Source organism: Saccopteryx bilineata, chromosome X (genome assembly GCF_036850765.1).
Source record: "Saccopteryx bilineata isolate mSacBil1 chromosome X, mSacBil1_pri_phased_curated, whole genome shotgun sequence".
Classification (NCBI taxonomy): Eukaryota; Metazoa; Chordata; class Mammalia; order Chiroptera; family Emballonuridae; genus Saccopteryx; species Saccopteryx bilineata.
Genome location: NC_089502.1, coordinates 3250364 through 3278227, shown reverse-complemented (window position 1 = coordinate 3278227; position 27864 = coordinate 3250364). Strand labels below are relative to the sequence as shown.

At 38.5% G+C, this 27864-nt stretch overlaps 1 protein-coding gene across 5 annotated transcripts in view; it reads right to left on the bottom strand.

Annotated features, from left to right (window-relative positions):
• Nucleotides 1–27864, bottom strand: part of FGF13 (fibroblast growth factor 13) — a 767088-nt gene that overhangs the window by 601284 nt on the left and 137940 nt on the right. The gene's annotated exons all lie outside the window — the stretch shown is intronic.

Below are 27864 nucleotides of genomic sequence, written 5' to 3'. Positions count from 1 at the left end.
TAACAGCTTTAATATATATATATAGTGTTTCCTTTATATATATATAAAGTCATCCTTTTAAAATATGCAATTCAATTTTTTGTATCACTTCACAAAATTAAGTAATTATCACCGCAGTCTAATTTTAAAACATTCTTGCCATCTCAAAAAGAAGCCTTTAATCCATTAGCAGTCACTATACTTTCTTTTTAATGGCTATAAAACATTGCTAAGACCTTGGGCCTTGGAGCCAGTCACAACTGAGTTCAAGTCCAAGCACTAGTACTTGTTAGTTGTGTGATCCTCAGAAAGTTGTTCAGTCTTACTGGACCTCCGTTTCTTACTGGAAGAAAGAAGTAATAATAGCACAAATCCTATAGTCCTGCTGTGAAGATTTAGTGAGAAATGTGTTATAGCACATGCCAGTGTTTGCTCCATAACGGGCACCAGATAAATGGCAGCCATCATCATTACAATCCTCCTCCTTTTCATTCATTCTGCTTATTTTTTTTCTTCCCGTATTTCATGTGACTTTAATTATCATTCTATAAAATGTATCCCAGGGCCCTATAAAAGTGCCTTGCACATAGTATACACAATAGATATTTCATGAATTAATTATGCTAAAGTTCTCATTTAACATCAATGATAGGTTCTTGGAAACTGTGACCTTAAGGAAAACAATGTACAATGAAACCAATTTTACCATAGGCTAATATACAGAAAAAAGTTAAGTTCTTATAGCATGTTTCTGGATGCAAAACATCATCAAATTTCTAAGGCCCAAAACACTTTTAATATTAAACACTGAAATAAGTGTGAGATATACATATATTTTTTTAATGAATATAAACAACTTAGATTTTTATTTTCCAACCCACTATTCCAGGTAAGGGTCTCAAGGTGCCAGAGCTTCTCTTGACAGCTCAGGGCACAAAGGGTGACCCACCTTAGGACTTCCTTCCATCACAGGGCCACTCACACACACCCACTCACTTAGACTGGGACAATATAGACTCACTACTATTGTGCACATCTCTGGGATATGAGATGAAGAGATCAAGAGAAAGTGCGAACCCAATAGGTAGTGAACTCAACTGGAAACTGATTTCATCAATGTTATATCGAAACAACATTATTCAAAGACCTGTTATACTTAATTATGTAGTAGTTGTGTGTAATATAGCTTTCCATTTAGACCAAGATCTAGTCCAGAAAAAAAAAAATAAAATGGCTTCTTGAATAGTAGTAAAACATTTAAGGGAAATGTTTTTGTTGTTGTTGCTTGTTTTTTTTATTTTTAGCTTCTGTGTCTTTTTTTAATACTTTATTTATTCAATTTTCAGAGAAGAGCGAGAGAGAGAGAAAAGGGGGAAGGAACAGGAAGCATGAACTCCCATATGTGCCCTGAGGCAATCAGCCCAGAGCTTTGAACCAGCGACCTCAGTGTTCCAGGTTGATGCCTCATCCCACTGTGCCACCACAAGTCAGGCTAAAGGGAAATGTTTACATCTAACGCCAACCAGAGGCAAGTGTATCGAAGGGTTATATCTATCAACACTGATCCAAATTACCATAATTGCTGTCTTCCTACAGAGATTTAATGGAATTCAGTCACATTCTAGAGTTCCATATCAAGCCATCACCTCCCTCTCCACCAGCTTTTTTCCCAGCATCAAGTGTATGAGCCAGAGGTTCTCCAATAGTTCTGAAAAGATTCTTATCAAAGGCTCACAAAGCTGGTGGCTTATGAAGTCATGATTCAAAGCCAGGCCACCTGATGTCAACATCTATGCCAGAGGTTGGGAAACTTTTTGGCTAAGAGACTCATAAACACCACATATTTTAAAATGTAGTTCCATGAGAGTTGTACAACCACCCATGTACATTACACATTATCCAATAAAATTTGGTGTTGTCCCGGCGGACAGCTGTGATTGGCTCCAGCCACCCACAACCATGAACATGAGCGTTAGAAAATGAATAGGTTGTAACACATGAGAATGTTTTATATTTTTAACATTAGTATTTTTTTATTAAAGATTTCTCTTTGAGCCAGTTGCAGCCATCAAAAGAGCCACATCTGGCTCGTGAGCCATAGGTTCTCAACCCCTGATCTATGCTCTCTAGGTTACATGATGATGCTCACTTATTAGAATTTTAGTGTTTTCTCAGGAATTAAAGAAAAGTGTAATTACCTCCCGTGCATTTTTCAATGGCATCTGGTAAAATGACTTTGAAAAACTCTACTAAAAATATAACCTCTCCATAGCAGATAGATGTTGCTAATTCAAACCAGGTTGGGATTCACTGTCCTTGGCTTATTATTTTAAATACATGGTAAAATGAAAACAACTCATCTCTCTACTCTTAAGTAAAAGTCCATTCACAATTCTTCATACTTGGTAAAAATCCCTTTTATGTGCTGCGTAAGTGACAGCATGATAGAGCAGAAAGAACACTGGAGTGAAAGTCATATGGCAGGGCTGCTATCCATTTGCCTTGGCCAAGTGCCTTTGCTGCTCTGAATCACCATTTCCTTTTTTTGGGAAATGAGAGAAACTGTATCAGAGATGACCCGGCTCTAATATTGTCAGATTGTCTGATGCCCCTAGACAAAGCAAAACTGGCTTAGGATTCTCTTAACACTCACTTGATTTAAATAATTAATGTCTTTACAACATTAGATGACAAGCCATCAAGTGATTTAACAAAAACAGCTTACAGAAGAGCACAGAGCTTAGGTATCCACCTAAGGCCATAGGGCCCAGATAACTGGAAACTGGCTTACTAAAGGGAATGGGGAAAAATGCATAGGCATCATAAAACGCACATTGTGTAGAATGATTTAACTTAGAGAATTTGTACTGTTTTACTTTGAAGTAAACAAACTCCATCAAGCAAAAAAGAAAACTGGATCTGTTTTAGAAAGCACAATTATCTAAAAACTAGAAGTACAGTAGTATTTTAATAACATTCCATGGCAGTGCAGAAAAAAAAATAAGATCTGGATGTACAAAATAGATAAATCAGAGGCAACCTTTCACACTACCAAAGGACATAGGCTTGTAGTCCATTCAGGCCTGGATGGAGTAAAACCTTGGCTCTGACACTGAAATGTTAGGAATGCAAGCTCCAGCCACTTTCTGTTCAACTACTGGTCATTTACTGGGTACTGACTAAATGTCACATCCTAGATCAAGGGATAGGATTATCAAACAGTACAATCAGTCCCTGCCCATGAGGATTTCATTGTTTCATGGGAGATACAGACACTTAAACAAGAAGCTTTCCTAGAGGCATTAACTCCTGAGCAACGGTTTGAACTTGTTTACCCAAACTCCCTGAGCCTCTGCTATTTTCTCACCTGTGCAGTGGAAACAATGAAGTTAACCTCATACCACTGATGTGGGAGTTCAATAAGGCAATTGGTGGAGAAACTGAAAAAAATAATTTAAAAAATCCATAGTGTTTGACCAGGCAGTGGCACAGTGAATAGAACATTAGCCTGGAACACTGAGAACCCAGGTTCAAAACTCCAAGGTCACTAGTTTGTGTACGGGGAATCTGGCTTGAGCACGGGCTCATCAGCTTGAGCACAGGGTCAATGGCTTGAGTGTGGGATCATAGATATAAACACATGGTCTCTGGCTTGAGCCCAAAGGTCACTAGCTTGAAGCCCAGGGTGGCTGGCTTGAGCCCAAGATTGCTGGCTTGAGCAAGGGGTCACTGGCTCATCTGGAGCCCCCACCCCCATCAAGGCACATATGACAAAGCAGTCAATGAACAACCAAAGTGTCACTACTAGAGTTGATGCTTCTCATCTCTCTCCCTTCCTATCTGACACTGTTTGTCCTTCCCTCTCTTTCTTTTTCTCTAAAAAATAATAACAATAATGCCCATGATTTTTTTTATCAATCTTATATAAAAGGTGACCTACATAATCTACTTTTGTGTTCTTTCTTTTCTGTCTTACCCCACTAGAATGCCCTACATGACAACAGGGATCTTTCCTTTGTCTGTAATATATATCACCAATACCTAGAAAAGTGTTTTACTTAAAGTAAGTGTTCATTAAATAGGGAGAGAAAGACAAAGGAAGGAAGGAAGGAAGGGAGGGAGGGAGGAAAGAAAGAAGGAGGGAAGGAAGAAAAGGAAGTAGGAGGATCATTTTTAAATATTTGTTATTTTTAGAAAATACCATGAAGTTCTGCAATTTGACTACCTAGCATCACTTCTTTCATTCTTTTTTACTAAAAAAACCCTTGTTTTAGTCATTGTGGTCACATGTCCAGCTTAAAGACAGCATTCTCAGTCTCTTTTGTAACTGTCATATATATGACAGTTGTTGGGTTGGGCTTCCAAGATTGTTCTTCAAAGGGACTGACTTAGCTGGGAAATAGGCCTTTTTTCCTCTTTTACCTCATTTTTTCTCCTTCCTGATGGAAATCCAGCAGGTGCCTTGGACTAAAAAGGGATTTTAAGGATGGAAGCCCCATTCTAAATCCAGAGTACCTAAAGAAGCAGAGAACTAGAAGGTGCTTATGTCCTGATGACATTGTAACCACAGAAACTTCATTTCCTTAATATAACCTTTTTCTCCTTTCTTTCCTGTTGATTCAAACTGGCTTTGTCCAGCACCCTGAATCACCTGCTGCCTTCTCTCTTACATATCCATTCCCTTAATCATTAAACCGTTAGGACAATTAGTCCTTGGTAAACATCAAATAATCTTAAGATCAAAGTGTGGTGTCTATTGACCACAGAGATAGTATTTCAATCAAACTGAAGATAACATCTAGGCCTCAGTTGTGTTTCAGCTCCAGGCCCAGAAATGCAAGGAAACCAGATGAAGCAACACCATGGTTGACATCAGGTCCAGATGCACTGATCAACTACCCCCTACCCTACCAATGACCAATCAGTAGAGACCACAACCTTGAGCATGACCCTAACTACAGTAGTCACCATGATTACTTTATTTTTCTCCTATACAACCCATTCCCTGGAAGCAAATGGAGATCTAAATCTTTGAGTATTAGCTCATCTGTAATTCCAGGCATGATCCTCTTTCTAAAAATAAACCCTTACATTTTTTTATTGCAAACTCCTATTCTTGTCTTATTTGGCTTTGATGTACACAGACAAATGGTCCAGGCAAATGATGCTATTTAGTTCAATAAAAATGCCATGGAAACACTGTATCTACCCTAAAATATTCACCTCCAGATTTTTTTCATGTGACAGAAACATACTTAAGCTATTGTTTTAAGTTTCTGTTATCTGGAGGTAAATGATTTTTCTGATACCTGTGTGTTCAGTACAAAAATTTGTTTCCTTCATAACATTTCTTAACATTTTGAAGTTATTTCTTTGTGGTTTTATTGTTGTTTGTCTTTCCTACTAGAATGTGAACTCTATGTTATAGAGATTGTGTCTGTTTATTGTACCATCTCTTAGTGTGCTCCTGACACATGCTAGGAACTTAATAAATATTTTTCATATAAGTTATTCAAATAGATTTAATATAGTATAATACATATATAGTGGGTGCCTCAGGTCACTCTTATTTAAAAAAAAGTAGTAAGTGGCCCTTTACTTAATGAGAAGAAAAAGCACAGATCTCAAGGTTCACTTCTGTTAATAGCATTCAACACAAGTTTAATGGGCACTAACTAGGTGTTAAACCCTATGCCATGGACTAAAGAGAAGTGTTTCCAAATGTTTATATATATAATAATACTTCCTGCAAAAACTCTCCGTATCAACTGCAAATTAACAAAATGGCTAGACTCTGATTGTGGATTACTCTGAAATCTTAACAAGGAGTATATAATGAGTGATCATTGCTAATTTTCATTAAAAATGTACAAGCTTGGACCTGGCCAGTTGGCTCAGTGGTAGAGCATTGGCCCACTGTGTGGAAGTCCCGGGTTTGTTTACCAGTCAGGGCACACAGGAGAAGCACCCATCTGCTCTCCACCCTTCCCCCTCTCCTTTCTCTCTCTTCCCCTCCCATAGCCAAGGCTCCATGGGAGCAAAGTTGGCCCAGGCACTGAGGACCTCTCCATGGCCTCCACCTCAGGTGCTAAAATGGCTCCAGTTGCAATGCAGCAATGCCCCTGATGGGCAGATCATTGCCCCTGATGTGCATGCCAGGTGGATCCCAGTTGGGCACATGTGGGAGTCTGTCTCTTTATCTCTCTTTTTTTTTGTATTTTTTGTATTTTTCTGAAGCTGGAAACGGGGAGGCAGTCAGACAGGCTCCTGCATGCACCCGACCGGCATCCACCCGGCACGCCCACCAGGGGGCGATGCTCTGCCCATCCAGGGCATCGCTCTGTCGCGACCAGAGCCACTCTAGCGCCTGGGGCAGAGGCCAAGGAGCCATCCCCAGTGCCCGGGCCATCTTTTGCTCCAATGGAGCTTTGGCTGCGGGAGGGGAAGAGAGAGACAGAGAGGAAGGAGAGGGGGAGGGGCGGAGAAGCAGATGGGTGCCTCTCCTGTGTGCCCTGGCCGGGAATCGAATCTGGGACTTAGGGAGTCTCTCTGCCTCCCTGCTTCTCATTTTAGAAAAATGCACACACACACAAAAAAATGTACAAGCTCCAAAATAGTGGGATGCTCATTTCATAGCACTAAGATTAATAGCCTTAAAATAGTGGGGGTTTTTATTCATTTCTGATATTTTTCCTCATAGATCAAGAAAATACAGAAATGACAATTTCTCATTCATCCTAAAAGGCCACCTTGTTTTTGGTAATTAATAGATGACAGACTATAATGACTTTATTGTAGATTTGTCTATTCTGGCAGTTGAATTCTTTCCATGAATAGTGTTTTGGCATTTTTAAATCCTATAAAGGATGTGAATATTAATATAAAAATGGCAAATTACCCTTCTCATTATAAACATAAAAGTCAATTTTAACAATCCTTCAGAAGAAGCAACATAAAGTAATACAGAAAGTTGTTCTGGAAGTTGAGTCTTTTTACTTCTAATTAGTAAAGAAAGAAAAAGGGGGAGGAGAAAAAAGTTCCATTTTGCAGCATGTCTAGTAAACCAGGAAGAAATAAAAGCACACCAGGGGAATGTTAGTGAGGACAGGAAAGGCCAAATTGAAGAACATACAGCAGGAGGGAGAATGGTATAAAGTGACCATGTTCCCGTTTCCACCATAGCAAACACCTAAATACTGATGGCTAGACTTTCTTGGGGATTGCTAATGAGAAAGAAAAGCAGGTTGTTTTGCTTCCCAAGATATGCTACCAAAAGGACATTAAAAATATCAGCCACAGTATTAGATGAAGAATAGTCAAACTAGGGTAATAAGGAATCAATATAATAAGAACTGGTACATATTAACTGAAAACTTAAGAAGTGCCTGACACTATGCTAAGAATCTCATAGAACTTAACTCTTAGAACATAAAAATGGGGAGAAAGGGTGCCAGAGACCATTTAGCCCATCAGTCCTCAACTTAGGATTGTTTTGGAGCACTGGGGACATTTGGCAACATCTGAAGGTATTTTTGGTTGTTATACCTTGGGAGGGGGCGGGAGGAATCTAGTAGGTAAAAGCCAGAGATGCCACTGAACATCCTACAATCCACAGGACAGTCCCACACAGCAAGAAATTATTCAGTCCAAAATGTCAATAATTCAGAAATTCAAATTAAGTTCTACCCCTCATAGTACAGAGGACATCAAGGTCCAGAAGGACTATGTCTTATTCCTGGTCCCTCTTATCTATCTACTATATATATTACTTTTCTATCCATTCATCTATAACACTAAGTTTAAATTTTCATTTGAATTAAGAGCCCTGCTTCTTTAAAAATTGTAAAAACCACTGCTCCAATCCCCAGGTATTATCAGAGAAACTAAAGCAAGTGCTTCTTCCCTTTCTGGGGAAGACCATTACTGTCCCAAAAAAGCATATAATTGTCTGAGTTAAGTCCTCTTACTATCATATTTTAGATAAGAAGCACAGCCATAATCAGAGAGAAGACAGCCACCCCACTTTACCCCACACGCATACATTACATCCCACAGATGTTTGAGTTGGTACCTCCTTGCTGTTCCAGACACAGACAATGAGCTCTTTCCCCTCCCTACCCACCCCCGCAAACACTACCCACACATTTGCTCAGTGAAGCATCCCCTCTTCTGCTTCCTTGTGTGTTTTACTCTCTTCATATCATCTCTTTGGTACAAGGCATTAAGCTGGGGCTGAGAGCAGGGGATCAAGGAAGTCTAGAGAAAGACAAGGTACAGTCCATCCATGTCTTCTATGGGTTCTCTGAGCATGAACAATTTTTCACCAGGTAAACTAGAATAAAAAACTCTGGAGGCTACACAGTGCTGTGGGAGGTCACAGGAAGAAGAGTATATACAGCAGCTGGAAAATCAGAGAATGTTTCCTGAAGGAGGTGGCAGGAATTTTGCATGGCCAGAGGTAAGCAGTAGATTGTCTCATTACAGAAGTATCTATGCTGAAAAATAGGCAGAATCCAGAAAGGAGGAGACAGACAGAAAGGAGCCTCTGCCCCACTTTAATTTTTTTTTTTTTTTTTTTTTTTTACAGAGGCAGAGATAGACAGGGACAGACAGACAGGAACGGAGAAGAAGCATCAATCATCAGTTTCTCGTTGCACGTTGCAACTTCTTAGTTGTTCATTGATTGCTTTCTCATATGTGCCCTGACCGTGGGCCTTCAGCAGACCGAGTAACCCCCTGCTGGAGCCAGCGACCTTGGGTCCAAGCTGGTGAGCTCTTTGCTCAAGCCAGATGAGCCTGTGCTCAAGCTGGCGACCTCGGGGTCTCAAACCTGGGTCCTTCCGCATCCCAGTCCGACGCTCTATCCACTGTGCCACCACCTGGTCAGGCTGTACCACTTTAATTTTCGAGCTTCTGACATTTAGGCAAAACAACAGAACCTTCCTGAAACTCCTTAAAACACCTATAGACACTACTCAACAATTTACTGTCTCTGTTTGTAGCAAAATAAAAACAAAATTCCTTACTTTATATTTAGTGAATCTAGTGCTCTTTACTCCCTAGCTTAAAACACATCTCCCACTGGCCCTGGTCGGTTGGCTCAGTGGTAGAGTGTCAGCCTGGCATGTGAAAGTCCAGGGTACACAGGAGAAGCGCCCATCTGTTTCTCCACCCTTCCCCCTCTCCTTTCTCTCTATCTCTCTCTTCCCCTCACGCAGCCAAGGCTCCATTGGAGCAAAGTTGGCCCAGGCACTGAGGATGGCTCCATGGCCTCTGCCTCAGGCACTAGAATGGCTCTAGTTGCAACAGAGCTAAGATCCAGATAGACAGAGCATCACCCCTGGTGTGCATGCCAGGTGGATCCCAGTCGGGCACATGTGGGAGTCTGTCTCTCTGCTTCTTATTTTTTAACCTTAACCAGTATCTAAACTTCTTCCTATCACAGCACCTAGGTCCTTGCTTACCTTTCAAACTGGCAACTTGCCTTTGGCCTCAAAATAGTGGGAATTCTGCCTGACCAGGCGGTGGCGCAGTGGATAGAGCGTCGAACTGGGATGTGGAGGATCCAGGTTTGAGACCCCGAGGTCGTCAGCTTAAGCGAGGGCTCATCTGGCTTGAGAAAGAAGCTCACGAGCTTGGACTCAAGGTCACTGGCTTGAGCAAGGGGTTACTCGGTCAGCTGAAGGCCTGTGGTCAAGGCACGTATGAGAAAGCAATCAATGAACAACTAAGGTGTTGCAATGAAAAACTGATGATTGATGCTTCTCATCTGTCTCCATTCCTGTCTGTCTCTATCTATCCTTCTGACTCTCAATCTGTCCCTGTAAAAAAATAAATAATAATAATAATAAGAAGAAGAATTCTGGCATTCACTGCAGCTATGAGCATGAGTAATAATTACTAAACAATATCTTTCTTTACTGAGTACTGACCATGTGCTAGCCACTTTACATCTATTTGTTTACTTATTCCTTCCAAAGATGTATTATCAGCCCCATTTTCTGGTCAGAGAAACTGAAGCAGAAAGAGGTGATGTCAGTTGTTGAAAGTCATTCAGCTAACAAGTGGCTCAGCAGAGATCCAAACCCAGTTCTGATAGGCCCTAGAGCAGAGTTGCTTTCCACCAACCTATTCAGTGTCTCTAGGGCCTACCTGCTCTGTGATGCCTTTTTTGAGCTCCCCCCCCCCCCCGTTCTCCATGTTCCCTTGTTTCTCTGAACTCAGAAGCACATGGCATCTTCCATTCTTGTTGTCCACACTGCTTTTGGCTACTAATAGAAATTAGCAATAGTAATAACAGCAAACATTGCGACAGTCATTCCATGAGGCCGGAACTGTTCTTTCATTTATTTATTTCTTCAATTTATTGATTTGAGAGAGGAAGGAGGAGATAGACAGACAGACAGACAGACAGAAACATCTATCTGTTCTTGTATGTGCCCTGACTGGAGACTGAACCGGCAATCTCTGTGTTTTAGGACAATGTTACAACCAATAAAGCTATCCATCCAAGGAAGGAAACCATTTAATTTCTTAACAGAAGTTAGCTCATTTAATCCTGCCAATGACTTTATTATCATTGCCATCCCCAATTTACAGATGATGTAAGTAAGACACAAAAAGGTTAAGACACCTGTGAAGGCCCAATAACTAGTAAATGATCTAAGATTTGAATTTAGGTAGTCTAGATCTTATCTTGTATTCAGGTCACTGTATTAGACTACCACTTATATATACAGCTCACAAAAAATAGGGGATATTTTCAAAATGAATATGAAGTTATACAATATTCCTTAATTTTTGTGAGCAGTATACTTTTCTATTTTTATAGATAATGGAATTTGAAATACAGAGATGTTAAATAACTGCCTGAGGTCACACAGTCAATTATAAGAGAATCTTGGATTTGAAATCAAACAGTCTGGCTCCAGAGTCCATGCTCTTAACCACCACACTGTAGCCTCTACTGAAAAATGAGCTCTCCTGGGTCTCCCCAGCTATAGCCTTTACTATATACAATCAAATATAACCAGCAGGTTTTAGGCACCCCTCAAAAATGCACATCTGGCTTTCAAGATACATTGCTACAGGCCCCCAGGAGGTCTCCTCCAGGAGATCTACTTGGACCCTGACCTCAGTTACATTAGAATATATTCAGTGTGAGCTGTGGGCCAGCCAATCCAGACACAAACCCCTTCCTTCAGCACTCTAAGCTAAAGTCAGGCTTACACTGACAGCTAGGTTCACTACTGGAATACAGATGGCTAGTGAAGGCAGAGGAAGAAGGAGAAAATGACAGCATATTACTTTTAAAACACAAACATACAACTATAACCTTACTCACTAATAGCGTATTTTCCCATGTATAAGATGCACCTTAATTTTAGGGCCTGAAATTAAAAAAAAATGTATTACATAAAAGTTATTTAACTCAAGTTTTGTTCATCATAAAATTTGAACAACTATCAAAATCCCCATCAATTAACTTGTCCACATCTGTGTCTGATGACGAGTCACTGTCTTCATATATTGCCTCATCCTCAGTTCCATTGCATTTGAAATGTCACACTTCTACAACCACTGTATAAGACACACTCACTTTTTATTTTTTTTATTTTTTGTATTTTTCTGAAGCTGGAAACGGGGAGAGACAGCCAGACAGACTCCCGCATGAGCCCGACCGGGATCCACCCGGCATGCCCACCAGGGGCGATGCTCTGCCCACCAAGGGGCGATGCTCTGCCCCTCTGGGGCATCGCTCTGCCGCAACCAGAGCCACTCTAGCACCTGGGGCAGAGGCCAAGGAGCCATCCCCAGTGCCTGGGCCATCTTTGCTCCAATGGAGCCTTGGCTGCAGGAGGGGAAGAGAGAGACAGAGAGGAAGGGGGGGTGGAAAAGCAAATGGGCGCCTCCCCTGTGTGCCCTGGCCGGGAATCAAACCCGGGTCCTCCGCACGCCAGGCCGACATTCTACCACTGAGCCAACCGGCCAGGGCCACTCACTTTTTAGATTCCATATTTTTCAAAAAGGGGTACATCTTATACATGGGGAAATATGGTAATTTCAGGTGTCACTCTCCTGACAAATAAGGATGACTCATTGCATGCAATAGTATCACTAATAGTAGCAAGTAGAATGGGGAAAAGCATATAATCATTTATTGTTATTTTTATTTCCCCCAAGGGTTTCTAGTGCTACACTTCTGACATGACTATAATTAATTGCATTTCCTTTTATTCCTCATCCATAGAGCTGATCACAAAATGAGATACCAATTTTTATCCTTTATGAAAAGATCATACACGACTTTAAATGTTTAGGGTACTGCCTTGATATCGACATCTCTGCACTATTTGTAAAATAAGCAACAATATGAAAGAAAGAGCATATGTGTATATATGGGAGATTTGAATTCTACAAGTGGCTTTATTTTTACCTATATGACCATGAACAAGGCAGTTACCACTCTAAGCCTATTTTAAGGGTACCCTGGACTTGTTTTAATCATGTGTGGTAAGACATGAAGAAACAAAAGTGACTGTCATAAAAAAGGAGTTTATTATATTTATCACAGTCTCCTAGAAGCAGGAGGCATGCTATATATATGGGGTCACATGAGGAAGGACTGGGGTGGATCCAGAGAAGAGGGAATGAGAGGAAAATGTGTAGCCCTGCAGAGAATACAGTGTCCTACTGCCTTGGGCTCTCAGTTTTTGTGACTAACAAACTGCTGTCAATCTCATCTGCTTAGTAGCAGATATTGTATGTTGGACCCTCCCCATAACCTTAAGGCACAAATCTCTTCCATACCAATTAAAACAATGTATGAATGAACAGAAATCTATTAATAGATAAAGCCCATCACATAAGACTTTAGTTATTAATTTCCCTCTGAGCTTTTTCTTTCCCAGGATAAACAGTCCCCTCAGTATTCTCACAGGCCTTGACTCTCAAACTCTCTGTGCTCTTACACCATTCTCAATGTCCAGACATCATATATGCCTTGAAGAACTAAGCACCAGTACTTCCTTACACCAGTAGGCTGACCACTGAAATAAAAACATCACAAGACCTGGAGTTAGTCTAAATTTCTGGGGCTCAATCAGAGCTCTGCAGCTTCTACTCAGAGTCATCCTGGCCAGTTCTCTTTAGCTGGGAAATGGGAATAACAGCAAGAAGCTCATAAAGTTTTCATGAAATTCCAGGAGAGCATGTTTATAAGGAGCTGGGTCCAGAATTGGTGCTCATGTAGTGCTTGCTATTATTTCCATGATCAAGTCAGAAAAGAAAAATGGTACACAAGAGTGCACCAGGGCTTGTGGTGGAGGATGAGATGAGAGTGGGCTGGCAATGAGCACAGCCAGCCCAGCTTTCAAATGGAACTCTCTTACAGATTTCCTTTGGGGAGAAGGTGCTACTGCTAAGTCCCACCCCAGCTACATGGGCATTGGACACATTCTTAGGCTCCAAAACAAGAGTCCAGTGACCAAAATCACATAATATATGCTTTATGCTTCTGTCCATGAGACAGAAAAATATACTAATCTTTTTTTTTTTCAGAATTAATAGGCAATGAAGTCATGACATGGAATAGGGCCAAACCAACTGAAATTTATTACATAAGTTAGGGGTGGGTAAAGTCACAGAAATCAAAATTGCTATACATCTGATTTCAGGGGTCTTTTTCAGTCTGCTTAGAAAAAGCTTCCCTAAGGGAATATTTATATTTATGACTGATTATTTCATAAACGTCTTCAATCTCATCCAGAAAAGAAAACCTGTTGTCGTTAACATCAGTAATTTTTTTTTTTGGCAAGGAAAAGATATTCAGTTCTTCATTCAGCTTGAAAAATTGTGGATTTGTAGTGTTCCACCTGTCATTCATTTTAAAAATAATTTGTTAAGAATGAAAACAATTTTTTCACTTTGGGAAAGCTCCAATATAATCTGTAAGAGTTCCTATGTTTATGCTGCAGTTTTATGCAGTTGAATGTCTTCATTTTTTATGAGCATTAAATAATATGAATTAAAACAAATACAGGGAGCAAAAGAAGTTGATTCCAGTTGTGTTAAAAACAGTTCTTTAAATATTCCAAAGCCCTTAATGGAATCCTAGGTAACTCAATTAAGCAAATGTGGGCTGGGAACTTTCTTAGTACCAGGTCCTGTGTTAGGGAGCCAGTGTGAATGAAGATGTGGTGCTGACAGGCCAAGACTTGCTGCAAAATCAAGACAAAGAGGTAGTCCAGTAGGTGGAAGGGATAAGGTTAAAGGGCAATAGTAGATCTAAATGCTAGTACAAGCCTATGCCTACATCCTCCAGCTCATGCACATGCCATATTCCATATGTACCTCTGGCCCCAGCTACCATTATCTAGATTCCCTTGTGTCTGGGCCCTCATTTGTTCGTGTGAGGTGCTTAACACAGAGACAATTGGTTGGCCTTGAGTAACTCAATTCACTGCATAGCTATTTGTTTCCTTATACCTCAAATACGGACAACACCTTATATGGCAAGGAACTTTTGCAGCCAGCCATGGCTGCTTTTTTACTTAAAGTTAAAAAAAGTTCAGTAATTGGGATAGAGATTGTATGACCCATAAGGCCTAACATATTTACTATTTAGCCCTTTATAGGAAAAAGACTGTAGATCCCTGCCCTAGAATACCTTTCCCTTTCTCTACTACTTGAATAAATCCTATTTATCTTTTAAAATTCAGATCAACAGTACTCTTTTCCAGGAAACATTCCCAGATCTTTTCACCTACCAGTACTCCAAGGGAATTAGAACCCTCCTTTTATATGCATCCAACCTCCACTATGCACTCAACTCATGCCCGTACAAAGCACTAATCACATGGGTTGGAATTATCTGACAGGAACCCAAGACAATGACCTCTCTGGGACTGTGGCTTGTTCATCTATGAATCCTGAATAAAAATACTACAGGACTTGACCCCAAAATTGTACTAAATAAATCTTGCTGGAATGAACAGGTATGGTTGTCTTATATTTGTAATATGACACAAAGCTATACCACTCACCACTCAACAATTTTCATGTCATTTGTGGAAGTCATAGTCATAGCTCTTCAGTGAGAATTATGACTGTTTGAGGGAGCTATTCTCCAACAGACAAATGTGACTTCAGAGACATCAGCAGGGCAGTAAAACTTGCCACTGCTACTTGCAGAAAATATTCACTCACCAGGCCTACAGACCTAACAGCTATTTTCAGCTCTGAACACAGCTTATACAGGAGCCTGCTGGCTGAGCAACATCAGGATATTGGGTCTTTTTATATCCTTTATTCCAGATTACCATACCCAGATCTAGCTTCCCCCACATGTGGTGCTACTTCATATAGGTCATACAGGGCTGCCAGCATGTCCATGGGCCTGATTTTTAACCCTACTATTCTCTTCTAAGGCACTAATCTTTATACCAGGGATGGAGCACAGTGCCACAGAAAAGCAATACTGGCTTTTAAGTCAGAAGACCCAGATGTTACTACTGGCCACCTTATTTTCTATAAGAACCTTAAGAAGCTCAGGCCTCAGCATCCTTATCTTGAATTTGGAAGTAACAATGCTGCTAGATTAGAAGAAACAAGGAAATCACAGGAGTGAAAGTGTTCTTTCCTCTGGGAAGTAGTGATTCTCAGGGGTTAAGAACATGGTTCCCTTCTCCAGCAAGGTATTTCAGAGTTATCTGGGGGTGTTTCTCAAACTATATGCAGCTCTGGGAATACTGATAACATGGTCTTACCCTGTTGAGAATAAGAATATCTTTAGCCATTGGAAGGGTATTGTTTCTCAAGGGTTCTCTAGGGTCCAGGGCAAGTAAAATGTTAATGCCACCACTGTGGTGCTGGACATGGAAGCAGACACAGCTTTGCAATACTAAATAAAGGGCCAGCAAGTAATGAGGCTCTATTGATGCTTCTCAACCTCTTTCCTGTCATGACACTTACACAAAATGCCAGTCACACATGGCATGCTGAGACTGCCAACTATCACAAGAACCCAGGCCAGCAGAGTTTGAGGGCTAAAGGGAACAACATGTCAAACACATCATAATTCATTTCTTCAGCATATTCTTTTGGAGTTACGCTCAAGCAAGAGATGGTAACTTTGAGATATATGATTACCTTTTATGAACAAATAAGCCAGTTGCAGCTACCTCCCCCAATTCAGAAGTTAAAAGCATTCCTGTAATTATTTCTTCACCAAGCCTCAACACATCAAAAGAAATCTAAACTGTGTCCCATGACTTTAAAAATGTAACCAGTGCTGTCATCCCTTTTCACTTTGGTCTGGGGTTTGATGTCACCTAGGTTCTCACCCTGCTTTGAATGTGCTTCCAGCCTCTCTTGCCTGAGTGTACTTTCTCCACCTCTGAAGTTCCTCAACCTTGGACTCACAGACACTGCCCTCCCCTAACCCGGGATCCAACCTAGTCTTATCCAGGGCAAGAGCTTAAGAAGCTCAGTAGCAGCAGCAAGATCACACTGAGGATCAGAGATGCTGGTGTTGTTCTTCAGTTTCCAAAGCTGGGTTCCCAAGTTCTTCAAAGTTCGGGTACATGCATTATTCTTTCCCTATCTCAGACAGCCTGGAATGTACATTCTTAGTCTTAACTGGGACCAAAATTACTATGAACTGCTACAAGTTCCTGTCACCAATCCCCTACATTCACCTTACTCTCCAAGGCCTTGCTGTTAATTGTTCACCCTAGCACTGTGCCATCCTGCTTAGGGTATCTACTACCTGTATCCATGTCCCTACAGGTCTGGCCCCTGTCAAACCTGTGTGGTGGAAAGGCTCTTTCTCCTAGATGGTGGCACTGCTTGGGGCTTAGCCTTGTGAATGGCAAAGACGTGAAAAAAAACCTGTGGCTCTAATGCTCACTAGTTATATGACTTCGATCATGTCAGCCTGTCTACTTTACCTTCCTCACTTATGAAATGATAAGAAGAGTACCCATTTTAGAGTGTCATTGTGAGAATTATTAACAAATAATTTTTCACTTATTAAATAGTTGAGCACCTTAAAGACATTGTCCTGCCAGTCACTGGGGGATAGAGTGATATCCCCTGATGCTAGTGGAAATTAGTAAATGCTCCATAATTTTTATTTATAATCTTTAAAACATTGGTTGGGAACCATCCCATTTTAAGTGTTTACTGGACCCTCTTCAGTATATTTCAGCACCTGCATCTCCTTGTGTGGGAATAGCAACAGCTTATAATCACTCTGAATATTGTAGTTAATTGAACACTTCATTCAATCACTCAATAAATGTGTGTGGGAATACTCTTTTTAATTGATGTTATAGAACCAGAATTTCAAAATCTTGTTCTTCAGCAAAATAATCTGTGATGTTTAATATATTTATACATATAATGCAATACTATAAAATACATAACATAATATAGCCATCATATACTATACCCACAGATCTACTGAATCAGAATCACCAAAGTCAGGGATATCTATCCCTTATAGCATCCTCAAGTAATTCTGATAACCAGCCAAGACTGGGAAGTGATGCTAGGGAAAATAGAAAAAATGAGACCTTAATCCCACCCTTAGAATTTGTTGGAGGAGGCATACTTATAAACGCATAGATCATTTAATTATGCTTTATTTTATTGCATTTCAAAGGTGCATTCCTTACAAATTGAAGCCATGACCCTCCACCAGAAAAAAATATATAATATGATTTGCTTTATTGTAATACTTCAATGTGGTGGTCTGGAACGGAACCTAGCATATCTCTGAGGAATACATATACAAGAACTTTAGGCCTTTCATGAAACAAGTAATTATTGCAAAAGTGGGGAGCAGGAAGAGATATTTCTGTTAGAGGCATTTGAGAAAGATATCACACCAGAGATGAGCTTCACAAAATTAAGGAGGATTTCATACATTTGAAAAGTAGAGGGGCCAGACCCAAAGCAGCAGCAGAAAGCAATGAGATCGAGACTGGTGTTCATGTTCAAACTTTTCTAATTTCTTTATGCTTATGGTGACTAATGAGTGAGAGTTCCTAAGTGTGATGGTGGCAATGCCCTAGCATTTCACACGCTGAGAAAAAGCCTAGGCAGAAAGCTAGGAGGCTGGTCTCTCTTCTGCTACAAAAATATCAGCAAGCAGACTATCAGATCCTTGAACATTCATGTCTTTTTTGACTATGAACACTCCTTCTTTGCTTGCTTAAAGATGAGGCCAAGTCCCTAATGTTCCATCTCATCAGCTCTCTGACATCTTGGGGAAAGCTAGAGTTCAGTACCTAGCTTATTTCCAAAACCATACAAGGATCCCTTTCTGTTGTTTTTTTTTTTTTTTCCAAATAATATTTATAGAGAACCTTCTATGAGTCAGACACAGTAGTAGGAAGTGAATGGAAATGGAAAAACTGACTATCTTAGATTTAACAAATATATAACAGAATTTGTAATTTTTATGGAAACTCACTTCTCTATGAAAGACAGTATTAGATCTTAAATTTAAATATGTAAAAATCATACTTTTCAGGTTGCCAAACACATTGTCAAAGAAGAGTTGTTCCATTATTAGATGCTATTTCAGTATCTACTAAAATAAATATTTTTAAACTATGTTTTCATATTAATATGATAAATTGTCACAATATTTTTTTATTTTATCATCCTGTGCTCCTGGATTAAATTTCACTTAATTACATACATTTTTAAGTAAAATTATTTTTTATTTATAATTGTTTAAATAATGAATAGTCATAAGTTAATTGGGGCTGTTTTTTGGGGGGTATTTTTTTCTGATTTGGGGATTGAAATCATATTTTTCCTAATTGTAAACTGAGAAGTAAGTAAAGAAGCATCAAATCAACATTTAAGAACAAGTTAGGAAAGAGGTGATATTTTTTTATATACTTTAAGAAACTTTTTACATTTGAAGCCAGATAGAAATGAGTCATATATTTGCTATGTTACTCAGGCAATTCATCTAAAATTTCAGAGCTTTTAATATAAACTATAAACTAATGGTACACGTATATAATCATTTTATAGATTGGAACTTAGATGTGTGTGTGTGTGTGTGTGCGCGCGCACGCGCCTGTGTGTCACAGGGGGTAAATGATCTGGTCCACGGTAGAAAATTAAAAACTATCATGGATTTAAAAGTTTGGGATTCTTATTAATGTTTTGTGTCAAAATACTGTGAGTGATATGATTTCATGGTAAGAATTTAATGACTTCTTGTTTATTCCACTGTAATTGGCTTGCCCATGTTTTTTTATTTAAACTTTCCTGAGCTTTTATTTACTATTATTTATATATACTTTTTAAATTACTTATAAAATTAAATTTAAGTGGTGGCAATCATCAATAAGAATACACAGGGAGAGTCCAAGATGGCAGTTGAGTAGGCGAATGCACAGACGCTCAGCTCTCACCACCAAACTGGAGTACAAATCAATTTAGGAAAAATCGGCATAAAAAACCAACTCTGAACTGCAAGAACAGCTCTCAAAAACCAAGGAGCAAAGAGGAAGCCACAATAATTCAGGTAGGGAGTGCCTGAATCTCCTCTGCTTACAGGAACGGAGAAGGGAGGGTGAGGCTGAGAGCCCAGAGGGGATCTCACATAGGGAACAGAGCAGAAACTACTGCTCACAGCTACTTACCTGGCGACCAGGGAGCGAGGTGTGTTGAAAAGACAGGCTTATCTCCCAAGTGGAAAGGACAAGGAGAGGGACAGACTGTGAGGGGCTAAGGAATGCAGGAAACGAACTAAAAAAGCTGACTCATCCGTGATGGAGACGGCCATAGCTGGGGGAGGGACTGAACCTTTCACAAAACAGAGTTGAAGTGCTTCCGGATCAGAGATCTCCAGATATCTATCCAGCTTCAATCAGTGCAACAAGACACAGCTGAAAACAAGAAGTGGGGAGGAGGGGCAGTAACTCACGTCTCCATGGAGATCTGAGATACACCTCCCCCTACTGAAGCTGAGAAAAAGCCCTGCCCCCAGTGAGATTAGTTGGTGGAAGAGACTTTCAGAGTCTCAGGTTACACTCATCGCATTCCTGGATACAGTTTCAAGGAAGCCCCCTGCTGAGATCAGTTAACAAGACTATCACCTGTGAAGAAACAAACAAATCAAGGCTTCAAAGCTGCCCAAATCCAAGAGTGGATTATAAGAAGACCTAGAAATAAAACAACTGAAAACTGAAGGCAGACAACACCACGCCTATACTCAACCAACTCTACAAACAAAACACCAAAAATGAGAAGACAAAAAAGTGCAATCCAAATGAAACTTTCAGGAGATGAACTGAGTGATATAGAAATAATCAAACTTCCAGATGCGGAGTTCAAAATAATGATTGTAAGAAAGCTTACGGATCATAGAACAACAATGGATGGTCACTATGAACACCTAAATAAAGAAATAGCAAGTATAAAAATAAATCAGTCGGAGATGACAAATACAATATCAGAAATAAAGACCACAATGGAAGGAATTAAAAACAGGATAGATAGAGCAGAGGATCGAATCAGCGAGTTAGAGGACAACTGGAATGAAGGCATGAAAGCAGAGAAGAAAAGAGAAAAGAGACTCAAAAAGTCAGAGGATACTCTTAGAGAGCTCTGTGACAACATAAAGAGAAATAACATCCGCATCATAGGGGTTCCTGAAGAAGAAGAAAAGGAACAAGGAATAGAGATGTTGCTCAATCATATCATAGCTGAAAATTTTCCTAAATTAATGCAAGAAAAACGGTCACAAGTCCAAGAAGCACAGAGGACTCCATAAAAGAGAAACCCAAAGAAACCTACACCAAGACACATCATAATTAAAATACCAAAGCTAAGCGATAAAGAGAAAATATTAAAAGCTGCTAGAGAAAAAAAAGTTATCACCTACAAAGGAGCCCCCATAAGGATGACATCCGACTTCTCAACAGAAACAATCAAGGCCAGAAGGGAATGGCAAGAAATATTCAAAGTAATGCAGAACAAGAATCTACAACCAAGACTACTTTATCCAGCAAGGCTATCCTTTAAAATCGAAGGAGAAATAAAAAGCTTCCCAGACAAAAAACAACTCAAGGAATTCATTACAACCAAACCAATGCTGCAGGAAATGTTAAGGGGCCTGTTGTAAACAGATCAAATTTGGAAAAGAATATAGCAAAAAAGGAGTACCACCTTTAAAGAAGAAAATGGCAATAAACAACTACATATCAATAATAACCTTAAATGTAAATGGATTAAATGATCCAATCAAAAGACATAGGGTAGCTGCGTGGATAAGAAAACAGGACCCATACATATGTTGTCTACAAGAGACACACCTTAGAACAAAAGACACACATAGATTGAAGGAAAAAGGATGGAAAAAAACATTTCATGCAAACATAAATGAAAAAAAAGCAGGGGTAGCAATACTTATATCAGACAAATTGGACTTTAAAACAAAGGATATAGTAAGAGAGAAAGAAGGCCACTACATAATGAAAAAGGGAGTAATCCAACAAGAAGATAAAACTATTATAAGTATCTATGCACCTAATATAGGAGTACCCAAGTATATAAAACAGACTTTGATGGATTTAAAGGGCGAGATCAACAGCAATACTACAATAGTAGGGGATTTCAATATCCCACTAACATCACTTGATAGATCCTCAAGAAAGAAAATTAACAAAGAAACAGCAGATTATTGGAAACACTAGATCAACTCGATTTAATAGATATCTTCAGAACATTTCACCCTAAAGCAGCAGAATATACATTCTTTTCAAGTGCTCATGGTACATTCTCTAGGATAGAAAACACATTAGGGCACAAAAGTGCTCTCAACAAATTTAAGAAGACTGAAATCATATCAAGCACTTTCTCCAATCACAACGGCATGAAATTAGAAATGAATCACAACAGAAAAGCTCAAAAATTCTCAAACACATGGAAACTAAATACCAGGGTGTTAAATAATGAATGGGTTAAGAATGAGATCAAAGAAGAAATAAAAAAAACTCTTGGAAACGAATGACAATGAGCATACAACAACTCAAAATTTATGGGACACACCAAAAGCAGTCCTGAGTGGGAAGTTCACAGCACTACAGGCACACATTTAGAAGCTAGAAAAAGCTCAAATAAACAACTTAACCCTGCATCTAAAAGAACTAGAGAAATAACAGCAAGTAAAGCCCAAATGTAGTAGAAGGAAGGAAATAATAAAGATAAGAGCAGAAATAAATGACATAGAGGCTAAAGAAACAATAGAGAGGATCAATGAAACTAGGAGCTGGTTCTTTGAAAGGTAAACAAGATTGATGAACCTTTAAGTAGACGCACCAAGAAAAAGAGAGAGAGGACTCAAATAAAATTAGAAATGAGAGAGGAGAAATAACAACTGACACAACAGAAATACAAAATATTGTAAGAAAATACTATGAAGAACTGTATACCAAAAAACTAGACAACCTAGATGAAATGGACAAATTCCTTGAAACATACAATCTTCCAAAAATCAATCTGGAAGAATCAGAAAACCTAAACAGATCGATTACAACAAATGAGATCGAAACAGTTATCAAAAAACTCCCAACAAAGAAAAGTTCAGGGCCCGATGGCTTCACAACGGAATTCTACCAAATATTCAAAGAAGAACTAACTCCTATCCTTCTCAAACTATTTCAAATAATTCAAGAGGAAGGAAGACTTCCAAGCTCCTTTTATGAGGCGAGCATAATTCTGATTCCAAAACCAGGCAAAGACAACACAAAGAAAGAAAATTATAGGCCAATATCTCTGATAAATATAGATGCTAAAATCCTCAACAAAATATTAGCAAACCGGATCAACAATATATGGAAAAAATCATACACCATGATCAAGTGGGATTTATTCTGGGGAGGCAAGGCTGGTACAATATTCGTAAATCGATTAATGTGATTCATCACATAAACAAAAAGAAGGAGAAAAACCATATGATAATTTTAATAGATGCAGAAAAAGCATTTGATAAAATCCAGCACCCATTCATTATCAAAACTCTCAGCAAAGTGGGAATACAGGGAACATACCTCAACATGATAAAAGTCATCTATGAGAAACCCACAGCCAACATCATACTCAATGGGCAAAAATTAAAAGCAATACCCTTAAGATCAGGAACAAGGCAGGGGTGCCCTCTTTCACTACTCTTATTTAACATGGTCCTGGAAGTCCTAGTCACGGCAATCAGACAAGAATAAGAAATAAAAGGCATTCAAGTTGGAAAAGAAGAAGTAAAACTATCATTATTTGCAGATGATATGATATTGTATATAGAAAACCCTAAAGTCTCAGTCAAAAAGCTACTGGACCTGATAAATGAATTCAGCAAAGTGGCAGGATATAAAATCAATACTCAGAAATCAGAGGCTTTTTTATATACCAACAATGAACAGTCAGAAAGAGAAAGTAAGGAAACAATCCCCTTCACAATCACAACCAAAAAAATAAAGTACCTAGGAATAAACTTAACCAAGGAGACTAAAGACTTGTACTCGGAAAATTACAAAGCATTGATAAAAGTAATCAAGGAAGATACAAACAAGTGGAAGCATATACCATGCTCATGGTTAGGAAGAATAAACATCATTAAAATGTCTATATTACCCAAAGCAATCTATAAATTCAATGCAATACCAATTAAAATACCAATGACATACTTCAAAGATATAGACCACATATTCCAAAAATTTATATGGAACCAAAAGAGAACACGAATAGCCTCAGCAATCTTAAAAAAGAAGGATAAAGTGGGAGGTATCACACTTCCTGATATCAAGTTATACTACAAGGCCGTTGTACTCAAAACAGCTTGGTACTGGCATAAGAACAGGCATATAGATCAATGGAATAGAACAGAGAATCCAGAATTAAACCCACAGTTCTATGGACAACTGATATTTGACAAAGGAGGTAAGGAAATACAATGGAGTAAAGACAGCCTCTTTAACAAATGGTGTTGGGAAAATTGGACAGCTAAAAAAAATGAAACTAGATCACCAGCTTACACCACTCACAAAAATAAACTCAAAATGGATAAAAGACTTAAATGTAGGCCATGAAACCATAAGCATCATAGAAGAAAACATAGGCAGTAAGCTCTCAGACATCTCTGGGAGCAATATATTTGCTGATTTATCTCCACAGGGAAATGAAATAAAAGACAGGATAAACAAATGGTACTATACCAAACTAAAAAGCTTTTGCATAGCTAAAGACAACAAGAACAGAATAAAAAGACAAACTACACAATGGGAGAACATATTTGACAATATGTCTGATAAGGGGTTAATAACCAAAATTTATAAAGAACTTGTAAAACTCAACACCAGGAAGACAAACAACCCAATCCAAAAATGGGCAAAAAAGAAGAATAGACACTTCTCCAAAGAGGACATACAGATGGCCAATAGGCATATGAAAAAATGCTCAACATCACTAATCATTAGAGAAATGCAAATTAAAACCACAATGAGATATCTCCTCACACCAGTCAGAATGGAAGCTTATCAACAAAACAACACAGAATAAGGGCTGGCAAGGATGTGGAGAAAAGGGAACCCTCCTGCACTGCTGGTGGGAATGCAGACTGGTGCAGCCTCTGTGGAAAACAGTATGGAGATTCCTCAAAAAACTGAAAATCGAACTGCCTTTTGTCCCAGCTATCCCACTTGTAGGAATATACCCCAAGGACACCATAGAACGGCTCCAAAAGGAGAAATGCACCCCCATGTTTGTGGCAGCATTATTCACAATAGCAAACATCTGGAAACAGCCCAAGTGTCCGTCAGAGGACGAGTGGATTAAAAAGCTTTGGTACATATATAGTATGGAATACTACTCAGCCATAAGAAATGATGACATCAGATCATTTACAATAACATGGATGGGCCTTGACAACATTATACGGAGTGAAATAATTAAATCAGAAAAAAAACTAAGATGAATCCATACATAGAAGGGACATAAAAATGAGACTCAGAGACATGAACAAGAATGTGATGGCAACAGGGTTGGGGGGTGTGGGGAGGGGGGATGGGGTGTAGAAGGAAAGAGGGGATGGGGGAGGGGAGGGGCACAAAGAAAAACAGATAGAAGGTGACAGAAGACAATTTAACTTTGGGGGAGGGGTATACAGCACAATCAAATGTCAAAATAATCTAGAGATGTTTTCTCTCAACATATGTACCCTGATTTATCAATGTCACTGCATTAAATTTAATAAATAAAAAATAAATAAAAAAATAAGAATACACAGGTTTCAGGTAAACATTTTTTATAGCATTTGAACTGTTGATTATATTGTATACTCAACATCGAAATTCAAATCATTTTCCATCACTATATATTAGTTCCTCTATACTCCCTTCTCCACATGACTTCCTCCACATTCCCCTCCCTCTGGTAACCACTTAATTTTTATCTATGTTCATGAGTTTCAGTTTTTTTCTCCAACTTATATATGAAATCATATAGTTCATAGTTTTTTTCTGATTTACTTATTTCACTACATACAATGATTTCAAGGTCCATCCATTTTGTAAATGGCAATATGTCATCATTTCTTATGGCTGAGTAGTATTCCATTGTACTGTATATATATATATGTACCACTCTTCTTTATTTAATCCTCTATTGAGGGGCATTTTTGTTATTTCCATGTTTTGGCCATTGTGAACAATGCTGTGATGAACATGGGGCTGCATGTGTCTTTACATATCAATGTTTTCAAATTTTGGGGTATATACCCAATAGAGAGATTGCTGGGACATAGGATATTTTTATTCTTAAATTTTCGAAGAACCACCAACTCTTCCATAAACGTTGTACTAATTTGCATTCCCACCAGCAGTGAATGAGGGTTCCTTTTTCTCCACAGTCTCTCCAACACTTATTATTACCTGTCTTGTTGATAATAGCTAATCTAACAAGCCTGAGGGGGTATGTCGTCGTAGTTTTGATTTGAATTTCTCCAATAGCTAGTGAAGGTGAGCATCTTTTCATATATCTATTGGCCATTTGTATGTCATTTTGTCTGTTCAGGTGCTCTATCCATTTTTTAATTGGATTGTTTGCTTCTTTGTTGCTGAGCTTTGTGAGTTCTTTATACATTTTAGATTTTAACCCCTTATCAGAAGAGCAGTTTGCAAATATCATCTCCCATTTAGTTGGTTGCCTATTTGTTTTGTTGTCAGTTTCTTCTGCTTTGCAGAAGCCTTTTAGTTTGACATAGTTCCATTCATTTATTTTTCCCTCTGATTCCCTTAATTTTGGGATCAAATTCAGAAATTGTTCTATATGGCTGAGGTCCATGAGTTTACTACTTATATTTTCTTCTATATAATTTATTTTTCAGATCATATATCTAGGTCTTTGATTTACTTTGAATCAATTTTTGTGAAGGGGACAAACTGTAGCCAAGTTTCATTTTTATGCATGTGCCTTCCTAATTTTCCCAGCACCAATTATTGAAGATGCTTTCCCTTTCTCCATTGCATGTTTTTGGCTCCTTTGTTGAAGATGATTAGTCCATACATACGTGGTTTTATTTCTGGGATCTCAATTCTGTTCCATCGGTATGTATGTCTGTTTTTCTGCCAATACCATGCTGTTTTGATTATTGTGTCCCCTTAATATTATATAATTTGAAGTCAGGTAGTGTGATAGTTTCAGCTTCATTCATTTTCTCTGAATTGCTTTGGCTATTCAAGGTTGTTTATGGTTCAAAAAAAACCTGGTGATATTTTGTTCTATTTCTCTGAACAACGACATTGGAATTTTGATGGAAATTGCATTAAATTTGTATATTGCTTTCAGTGATATGGAGATTTTAACTATGTTGATTCTTCCAATCCATGAACATGGAATATTTTTTCATTTAATTATATCTTTTTCAATTTCTTTCTTTTTTATTTTTAATTCATTTTATAGAGGAGGATGGGGAGGAGCAGGAAGCATCTACTCCCATATGTACCTTGACCAGGCAAGTACAGTACAGGTTTTGAACCAGTGACCTCAGCATTCTAGGTCGATGCTTTATCCACTGAGCTACACAGGTCAGTCTTTTTCAATTTCTTTCAATAATGCTTTGTAGTTTTCAGTATATAGACCCTTAACATCCCTTGTTAAGTTTATTTCTAGGTATTTTTTGTAGTTGAAATTGGAAAAGAAATTATTTTTTTGGTTTATTTTCTGAAGTTTCATCTTTAGCATATAGGAAAACAAAAGACTTTTGTACAATGATTTTGGATCCTGTGACTTTACAGTATTGGCTTATTGTTTCTAATAGTTTTTCGGTGGAGGTTTTGGGGTTTTCTATATACAGGATCATGTCAATGCCAATAAGTAATACCTTTACTTCTTTGCTGATATGAATGTCTTTTTTTTTTCTGAGTGCTTTGGCTAAGACTTCAAAAATTATGTTTAATAGGAATGTAGAGAGTGGGAAGCCTTTTCTTGTTCTTAATTTTAGAGGAAAGCATTAATTTTTTCACCATTTGTATAACATTAGCTGATGCTTTGTCATATATGGCCTTTATTATGTTGAGGTACTTTCATTCTATACCAATTATATTGAGTATTTTAAACATAGAGGATGTTGTATCTTATTGAATGCCTTTTCTGCACCTACTGATAGGATCATATGATTTTTGTTCTTTGTTTTGTAGATGTAGTCTATTACATTTCTTGATTTATATATGTGGAATAATTCTTTTTCTCTTGGAATGAATCTCACTTGTTATTGATGTCATATTTTTTAATATGTTATTGTATCCAATTTGTTAATATTTTGTTTAAGATTTTTACATCTATACTCATTAGAGATATCGGTCT